Raw genomic sequence first — 9,955 nt, 5'->3', positions numbered from 1 at the left:
TGTGCAGGGCAAAGCCAGGAAACAGGGAGTGCTGGTTGTGCCAAGGTGATCCTCAGAAATCCTGCTACCACAGACATTCCTGGGACTGGGCTGGGAGCTTAGAAATTCCTCTGAAAGCTAGTCCTTCAAATGCAAAGCCAAGCTTTGGACTGGATTCCTTCAAGTTCTAGCATGTTGACCTCGATTCAGCAAACCATTAAAAAATGTGCTAAAAAATGAGTGGCCTTATTGATGTTTATTGTTTAAATAAGTGACACTGGACATTGCAAGAGTGAAGCCCAAGCTGACACGGTTGTGACCCCCATCTGAACAGAGTTTTGGGGTATAGAGGGCTTTCATTGTGCTTCAGTGTTTGTGATGTTTCAAGCACCAAGACCTGTGTCAGCACAAGCCACAAATGGGAGTCTTGGCATTGGAGTAACAGAGGTGTAAGGTTTATAAAGCCCGTGAATGTCTGAGCTGATAAAGCCCAATATTGCATTATAAAAATGGGTGGTGGGATTATTTTCTGAGTGCCTGAGGGCCCAGCAGGTGGATTTCACAACCAGCCACTCTGCCACTGAAGGTTCAACCCAGCAAAGAGTGCCCAAGAGCTGAATTTTGATCCTCGAGCCTCCCAGGTGGAAGGCTGGGTGTTGGTGCCTGGATATGGGTGCTATCAAACACCAAGGAACAAACATTGGAAGTTTTTCAGGCAGTGTGATGAAGCTGGAGGTATTTTAAAGGCAGTGATGCACAAACCGTGCACACAAGTGTTTATCTAGCATTTTGGACATGTATTTATCTGACATTTTGTACTCAAGGTCTTTGGTAATAATCCTTGATGTTCCATTGGGTTTTTTTTTTTGACTGTGGCCAGCTGTTGAGCCATCATTTTCAAAGAAATAACAAATCTTCAGTCTCACTGAAGAATGCCAATGCTTTGTAAAATGCACATCTCTGTGCTGTAGTAGGCTATGTGGGTTTTTTTTGGTTTATTTTCACTATTTTCTCTGTATTTTAATTTCACCAGCTAATTAATTGCCAAGTCTCTCATTATTTTACAGTCATTTATCTGTATCCTAAAAAAATTCCCGTGTCTGGTATAAACATCATTGTCTCCCTGCAACTTCCAGCTTTAAACAATTGAAACCCATTCCAGATGCACGTGATAAACATTTCTGATTATGCGTATTGCCCAAGCTATGATCATGTTGTTTTGGTTTTCTTTCTTGAGAGAAAATTACACATTTGGGAGGCAAATGTCACCTGACAAGCTGATTTTAATTAGTGCACAGAAGGGAGGTGTGATGACCAAAGCTGCATCCTTGCACTGTAATTTGGTTGAGGTCATCTCTGATCGTGACATGATGCTGGCTTTGTGTTTGTGATACAAACTTATTAAATTAACATTAACAATTTTTGGGTAAGTTTTACTGGAAGCCTAAGTTTACTTCCTTTTCCTGTAATTCCACCTGTGGTGAACAGTGGGCTGTTTGTAACCTTTTTGTCTCAGGTGGAGTTTTAGCAGCTGCCTCTTCCCTGCAGACTTTTCTCATCCAAGCAAACCGTGGCACCCAAAGCTGACTGAGCCTGTGGCTGTGGGGAGGAACACCCTGGGAATACCTGGGGTGGGATCTGCCATGCAAAGAAGCCAAATCACTTTTTAGTTTATGCAAGTCTGATCATGTGATACAAACTGGATATATCCAGCAACAGCTTCTTGGCTGGATACTGCTGCTTTCTCTTTTTCTTTTTTTTTTTTTTTTTTTTCCACACACAATTGTTGTTAGTCTTTTCCTTTCTTAACAAGGCATGAAGTGTTCCCAGTTATGATGCTTGGGATTTTGAACTTTCTTTGTTTAGGACTTTCTCAGAGAATGTAGAAAATTACCTGGTAATTGCCCCTCTCCTGCTTTGTCCAGGGAATCAAGGGCATACATTTCTTAAATCACTGCAGGCTAAAATCACAGGATAAAGCACACAGGATCCCTTTGGAAGGTGAAATTTAAGATATTGCAATGCCTGGCTTCCCTTCTAGAAGAGACCATGCTGTAGCTCCAGGCCAGAAGTGTGACTATTCTAAAAGTAGTAAACTAACTAAAATTTCAAGTTTTGCTGCTTTACATTATTAAGAAAGAAAAAATTGTAAGAAAAAGAGAAGTATCCTAAAAGTTTTATTCTAATTCTTATTACTCTCTCTTTTAGTTACTGTTAATAAATTTTTCTTTATTCCCTTTTAAAGTTTTAAACCTTTCTCCTAATCCTATATCACAACAACAACAACAAAAAAAAAAAGTAAATACATTCCAATAAGTGCCAACACTAAACCCACCACACTCATTAGTACATTAGCCAAAAAAATCTCTAATTAGCAAAGCAAAAGCAGTACATATGTGCCTATTAATTTCCAGGAGAGGTGCTCAGGGCTTTTGCTCAGGTGTGTGACCTTGTGTGGCAGATCCTTGCTGGGTCCTGGGCAGAGGAAGGGGCACAGGTGGGAAGTGGTGGTTTAGAAGGAGTTCATTGCAGAGATTTTGCTTTTTAAAAGGCCTTCCCCCCTGTGTTGGTGGAAAAGCTGCCTGGCTTTGTGAGGCTGAATGGCTCCAAAAGCAGCTTTGATAAAACAAACTTCTCCCGTGAGGTTAATGAGACACAGAGGGGGCAGTTCATGCTGTACCCGTGCTGGGGCCATTGTTCCAAGGCAGCTCAGTGCATGGCACAGCTGTGCTGCCTGGCACACCACGGCTTCTCCTCCTTCCCCAGGAAACCTTCTGATAGAAACACACATCCATATGGGAAAACAAATTTCTGCAGAAATTTTCAGAATTTAAAAAAAATTCCCTAGAGAGCACGAGGCTTATGGGTGGGGTTTTTTGAAATTTTTTTTTTTTCCTTTGATTTTTGGTTTGTTTTGCTTTACTTTTGGTGGTGGTGGTGCTGATGTAGTTTTTTACCTCCCATGGTGACTCTGAATGTTCTTCCTGGTGAGTCTGTATGATAGGACAGCTGCATTTGCAATGCTGCTGCTGCTGCTTTGTGAGTTCTACTTCCATGACCAGGATCTTGCAGGAATATTCCTCTCAGACATATATGTGTGTATAAACATATATATTGATATATAAAATATATGGATATATAAAAATATCTACATAAAATACATAAATATATATAAATATATAATATATATTTATATATAAAATATAAAAATATATAAAATATATAAATATAGAATTTTATATAAATATATAAAATATATTTATAGATAAATATATAACTATATAAAGAATATATAAAATATATTTTATATGTATATATACATATATCTATTTTTATACATAAATATATATATTTATACACACATACATGTCTGAAAGGAATAGTCCTGCAAGATATTACATATATTATCTATATATAATATAGATAATATTATATATAAAATATTTATATTTATATTTATATTTATATTTATATTTATATATGCATGTGCACACAGACACCTTGTTTCAGACATAGGCAACTTTTTTATGCTCTCTGTCAGTTTTCCAGCATTCCAGTTTAACAGATGGAGTCTACTAAAGGACCTAGCTTTTCATTTGGATTCCTTTTCTGTAGAAGCCTGGCATCTGAAATCCTGGGTGCTGGAGGACTTATTTCTAAGTTCAAATATAGGAAAGACAAAATGATTAATTGTTTCCAAGTTCCTCTGTTAATTCATCCTGCTATGTTTTCAGCTGAGGCTGGATTCAGTTATTCACTGTTCTCTCAGAGACCTTAGGAGCCACTGTGGGATTTTCTTGTGTTAATTAGACAAGTCTGTGTAGGGAAGAGAAGTGCTGGTATTTCTCCAAATCTTATTTCTGTATGAACATCATGAACTTGATGTCATACACACACAGAGTCGGCCAGTGGTATTGTTAAAAAAAAGAATTATGACTTTGGTAAGCACCTGGGGACACGAAGAGTGGTAGGTGTGGGAAAGCTGCTTTCCTTCAGTACTGCAGGCTGACAAATCCCACAGAAATCCATTTCACACAGAAACCCTTCTGCTTCTGAGGGTGAGCCATTGCAATCTTCCAGTGTAGGTGGTGGAATTGGTACTTTCCCCCTCTCTTTTCCTGATATGTGAATTTTTCACAGGAGCCAGGACAGGGCTGCAGTTCAGTCTTCCAGGTGCAGAGATCACTGATGGGGAATTACTCTGTGAAATTCAAGGGCCTGAGTGCCCTAAATGACAGCTGAGCTGAGCTCTCCGTGCTCATTTTCATGATTTTATCACAAACTCACAGTAATTTAAATAATTTAAACAAATATTTAAAGAAAAGATTCTATAAAGATTTAATAAATATTTAAATAAAGATTTAAACAAAGAGACAGGAAGGGAGAGTGCCAAGACTGAGGTTAGTCTGAATATGCCTTTAGTGCAAAAACAAAAAGCAATCAGGGAGGAGAAGAGGTACCAAGAGGATCCACTAGCTTGTGTGTGCACGGAAAGGGATGAAAAACAGAAAAACTGTTCCCCCAGAGTTTTGGGCTGGCAGGAAATGCTCGGGTGCCTGTGGTCACAGGGAAAGGAGCACAATAAGCAGAAGGTGCTGTGGCTGCCACCCCAGCAGGAGAGAAGACATCTGTACACCTGCTTTGGGCACAGCAATTGCACTGCCAGCTGCAAATGGCAGCTCAAAGGCATCAAAGGGGTTAAAAATCCCTGTAAAAAGTCCCTTTATGAAGTGCTCCTGCTGGAGAATGCAGGCAGGGATGGTAATGAGCAGATGGGAACAATTCAATGTCCCAGACCCCTGATTCTAGTCCTGACAGAGTTGGTTTAACGCTTTCGACTTTATAAATTGAGTGCAGTAAATAAATTGCATTCCTTGCCATCAGTGAAAGATTATTTCTTGGCACGTATTTATTGATGTTTGCCAAGTCAAATTTAAAAATATAGGTGGCATGGCTTCTATTACTTCTCTGGAGATTGTTTTATACTGTGTTAATTTTGCTGTCTTGGAACCTTTCCCAGTGTGTCACAGGCACCCTGTCGTGTTCATTTTTTTAAAATTTTAATACAAAGTTCCTCATCCAATTTAACATTTTTTTTTGTCTTTGATATTGTTACATTCTTCAGGTATTTACTAGTGTCACTCTCCCTGAAGTAAGGCTGTCCTTCCCTATGTGTACTAGGTACACTGGGATTTGTCTCAAGAATGCATGAAATTTGTGTCATGCTCAGCATCTTATTGCTCTGCAAACTGCTGCTTGGTGGCATTTTATTTTGCTTCCTTGAAAGATGCCTGTATGTACTTTATATTGCTTTAACATTTTGATACTGTGTGCAATTTTTACCTTTGAGATTATTTTTATTTATTATTTTTCAAGAATTTGGGACATTAACAAAACAAAAAGGAAAGAACTATTTTAAACAAATTGGGTTGTCACTGCTCCTGTGTAGCTGAGTGTCAGAAACTTGTCCCATGGACTCTTTTTTGCTTTACAGGACTTCTGTAACAAAGAAACATGAGTGAAAAGGAGCCATGCTGCTTCCTGGAGTGGAACAGCTCTAGCTGTGCCCATGATACCTCTGACTTTTCTTCCAGATCACTGAGGGTGATCTGTTTACATTCCTCAGCAGCAAAAAGAAATTCTCATGGGATGTTTGCCTAAGTTTATGCTGCTCAACAATGTTAATGATAGCTCACAATATGTTTGTTTCAGATATTTCTCGTGTAAAAAGCCAGCTTGCTCAAAGCCAGTTACTGAAACTAATGCTTAAAAAATTCCTAATGCATAGTTTTATTGAAAAACAAAACTCTACGTAATTTCTTTTTTTCCAAAAAATGACTGTAAGAAAAGCAGTCTTCTTTGGAACTGCAAAGGGAAGTACTGATCTGAGAATAATTTAGGAAATGTTTCCCTTGAAGCTTCTCACATCCATCTCTTTTTAAGTGAAAGCACAAAGTTTTAAGTTTTCTTTAATGACTTTTGCAACACCATTTAGTAGAAAAACAGCTCTAGGTTCCATAAGTAATAAGTCTTGCATATAAAAGTACTTTAAGATTCCTTCCTATTTAAAAAAAAAAGTGAAGATAAGTCTATAATATCCAAATTATACAAACAAATTGGTATTGAGATATTCCTTCTGTGTTTCACACCAAGGACATGATGAAAACTTTTAGAGAATTATTGAATAATTGTACTTTTGAATACAAGAGCTGGCCAGCACTTGAGCATCCACCACCTTGATAAACCACAGCTAATACTCACAAGAGTTCTTCCTATGGCTTTGGCCAAATTTACTGGAATCCAGGGGATTTGCACTCTTTTAGCAGCAGGGAATTCCTTCTGTGTCCTTCTGTGTCCAAGCTGGAGCTTGAAGAGACACTAGTAACATGAAGATGATTTCCTTTGGGTTGTGCTCCACTCTAGGCTTGCTTGTTTATTTCCTTTTGATGCAAACTTTCCGTGGCAAAAGAGAGCTGTGGTTTTTAGACGCCAAATTTCTCCATCAGCTCATCAGGTTCATTTTTAATTCAGCTTGCACATAAGGCACTTGTAAAAAAAAAGGTGATTTCCAGTGGCAAAAATTGAAGTGGGCATCCCTTTTCCAAAGGTTGTCAGTGGCAGTTTAACTTTTCATTTTCAGTTTTGAAAGCATCCCCTCTTTGGGCTGCTCAAATCTTGTGATGTCTTAATTTTAAGACTAGGGTGCATCTAAACAATAATTCCTTTATTCAGATTAAAGCATCATTCCAGCATGTGCTAGAGATTCAGACTGGAATTCTTACATCAATTCTGACAAAAACTTGATTTTTCTCAAATATCCTTTTTGTTTTCAGACACCTAATTAATTCAAGCACAAATTATATCTAAATGCAAAGGCACATCTTGCTCAGAAATGCTATGGGTTAGAATAATTTTTAATGTCTATTTCTCTAAGGTTAATAGTATTGTTTCCCATAGAAGCATACCTGTCTTACAGGTTGAAGAAATCATAACACTTCTCAGCTACTACTGTTATTGTTGGAGGTTTTTACACAAGTAGGGTCCCATCCTTGGGGGGGAAATTCCCTTACTGCACAGTTAGATGGCATCAATTTTACAGGATGCCTGTGAAGAGTTGCCAAATTAAGTTTTACAGGAGAATATTCTCAAAGAAGAGCACTTTGAAATTATTTTTTGCCACTTGTATCTGTCTTTTTTGAGTTTTGTTTGGAACCTAAATAGGCTGGAATTAGTAAAATAAGATCCAATGATTTCTTGGCTTAGCAACCCCAAATCCTCTATGCGCTTTTCCAGAAGTGAATAATTGGTGTCAGGACATGTACAAATCATACCTCTAAGAACTCTTTTAGTATTGAAGCACAGGATTAACTGTTTTTATCCCCTCTTTTTGCACGTGCTGTCCTTCAGTGTTTCAGCAGGAGTAGGGCACGATCTGTCAGAATTGATGTTCCTCCTCCCTCTGCGACTGGGAGCTCATGGTGTGACTTGCAGACCGAGCTCCCTCGCAGCCCCATCAGCACAGATGGTGCTCTGGCTGCCAGCTTGGCCCCTGGGCTTGTGCTGCTGCAGGCTGGGGCTGTGTTTGGCAGGAAAGCTCCACCAGTGCAACCAAGCACAGCTGGGGCAGTGACAAGCGTGTCCCCTTCGTGCGGAGCTCTCTCCGCCGATGAACAAGATGATCCGCTTCACCTCAGCGTGGCAGGAGGCCAGGGCTAAAAATTCCACACTTTCTGGAGTGACTGCCACACAAAATAACCTCTTGGAGGAAGTAGATGGCTGAGCACTTGTCAGAACCCAGGACACCCCTCTGGGTGCCCTGGGCGACGCGCACCCCTGGCAAGGGGGCTGGGGAGTCCTGGCAGGAAGCCAAAGACATTTGGGATTTCAATCTTAACCCGTGGAGCAAATTACCAACCTTCTATGAAGAATCACAAGTCACAAAAGTTTGAGTAATAATCACCTGGTGAAAAGGGGAGTTCTGAAGATGTTATTCTAGGGGTTCCCCAGCCCCAGAGCATCCCGCACCCTTTGGATGCGCTTCACCACACACGGGGGCTGCCGTGCAGCCAGGCAGGCACATCCCAGCAGGGACACCACCTCCTGCCTTGGGAGGGTGGAAGGTGGTGCTGCACAGCCAGCCTGGGAACAGGCAGCTCCTGGGGCCATTGGCAGGGGGCTCTTGCAGCCAGCCCTGGGCACACAGACTGCCCAGGCAGCCTTGGGCACACAGGCTGTGAGAGCCAGCCTGGGCACACAGACTATCACAGGCAGACCTGGGCACACAGGCTGTCACAGGCTGTCACAGGCAGCCCTGGGCACACAGACTGTCACAGCCAGCCCTGGGCACACAGGCTGTCACAGCCAGCCCTGGGCACACAGACTGTCACAGGCTGTCACAGGCAGCCCTGGGCACACAGGCTGTCACAGACTGTCACAGGCTGTCACAGGCAGCCCTGGCGAGGCTGGAAGCAGCAGCACTGCAGCAGCATTGCAGCAAACACTTCCTCATTGCTAACCTACTCTCCTGATTCTGAGTTTCTGTGCTGCCATGGGCCTTGCAGAACAGGTTCCCAGTACAGCCAGTTGTCAGGCTGGTGGCTGACACAACAGCCCACGGTGTGGCATGTTCAGATATCCTTTTCTTTCTCCTACGTTTTTTTTTGTTTTTTTTTTTTTTTTTAATTGCTGGCTCTGGTATGTGCTGCTGGTGCTGTGATCCTCCAGCACATGCCCATGGGCTGCCAGGATCTGCAGATGTGCCTTGCCCCTCCAGGACTGCCCTTCCATAGCAAGGAAGAAACTTCCTCACCTGCCAGCAGCTGCTGCATCACAACTGCTTTGGACAAGGCATGATGGCAAATGCTGCCACAGGCACTGCAGCTCAGGTTGCAGAAGCTGCAGAAGGATGTTTTTGTGAAGCCTTTTACCGTGGGATTCATCTCTCCTGACTTTCTGTTGCCAAAAGTTGATCTTGGCTGTCCAGCCTTTCACAGCCATATCTGGAGCTCACCCCATCTCCTACCTAAAGTAAGTATCTAGACTAGATCAAAGGACCCATGCCTGTGGAAATACTTCTTTTCCTTCCTCTAAGGTGAGCCTGAGTGGCTCATCTGGATGTGTCTGCACTGAACCCACGTGGGGCTGCCTTGTGAGTGGATATTGCCAGGAGCACAGCAAATGTCACGTCCCCTACAGACAAACTTCTGTGTATTCCACTTTAAAACACATTTCTTGTGGGTGTCTCATCTTGGGAGCTGTGTTTGAGAGCCTGCTCTCCTGACAGACAATGGGCTTGCAGGGCCTTTCCAACAGACTTCACTTTTCCACCTGGTTGCAGACTGACAAGAATAAATAGGGAACCCATTGCTAATGTTCATACCATTTTTTCCTGCTATCTTTGCAATATTGTAATAGTTAAAAGCAGTCCAAATGCAGGTTGCAGTATGTGTAAATTTGACATTGTCAGATGATGCAAAATCTGCTTAATTGGAATGATATTCTGGTAAATGAATCTAAATTTTTTAAACATTAAAAAAAATTAAAATAATTAAGGCATTAAGAAGTAGGCAAAGATAAATGCTCTTCACCTGAGTAAAAGTATGCAAATGAGAATTCATTTATCTGAAGAATAGGTTTGATGGATTTCCCACATTCTGAACTCTTTTAAGAGAAAGTGAGTTTCAACATCTACATTGTTCCCTTGCATTAAAACTAAATTAATTAAACAAGAAGTCAGCATTTAAATAGTAATGCAGGAACACTACATTAAAATGATCATAGAAAATAACACTTTGTTCTCTTGCAAATATTCTTACGAAATGATAGAAATGAGCTGTGTTTTCATCTGCTCACTGAGGGCAAATGTGGAGAGCATATAGTTGTGCTGGTGAAACAGAAAAATTGAAACTTTAAATTAAGACCTATATATATATAATATATAATATATAATATATAATATATAATATATAAAATATAT

This window comes from Pyrgilauda ruficollis, unplaced genomic scaffold (assembly GCF_017590135.1).
Source record: "Pyrgilauda ruficollis isolate IOZ18807 unplaced genomic scaffold, ASM1759013v1 scaffold66, whole genome shotgun sequence".
In the NCBI taxonomy this organism is placed as follows: Eukaryota; Metazoa; Chordata; class Aves; order Passeriformes; family Passeridae; genus Pyrgilauda; species Pyrgilauda ruficollis.
This window is presented reverse-complemented; position numbering follows the sequence as displayed.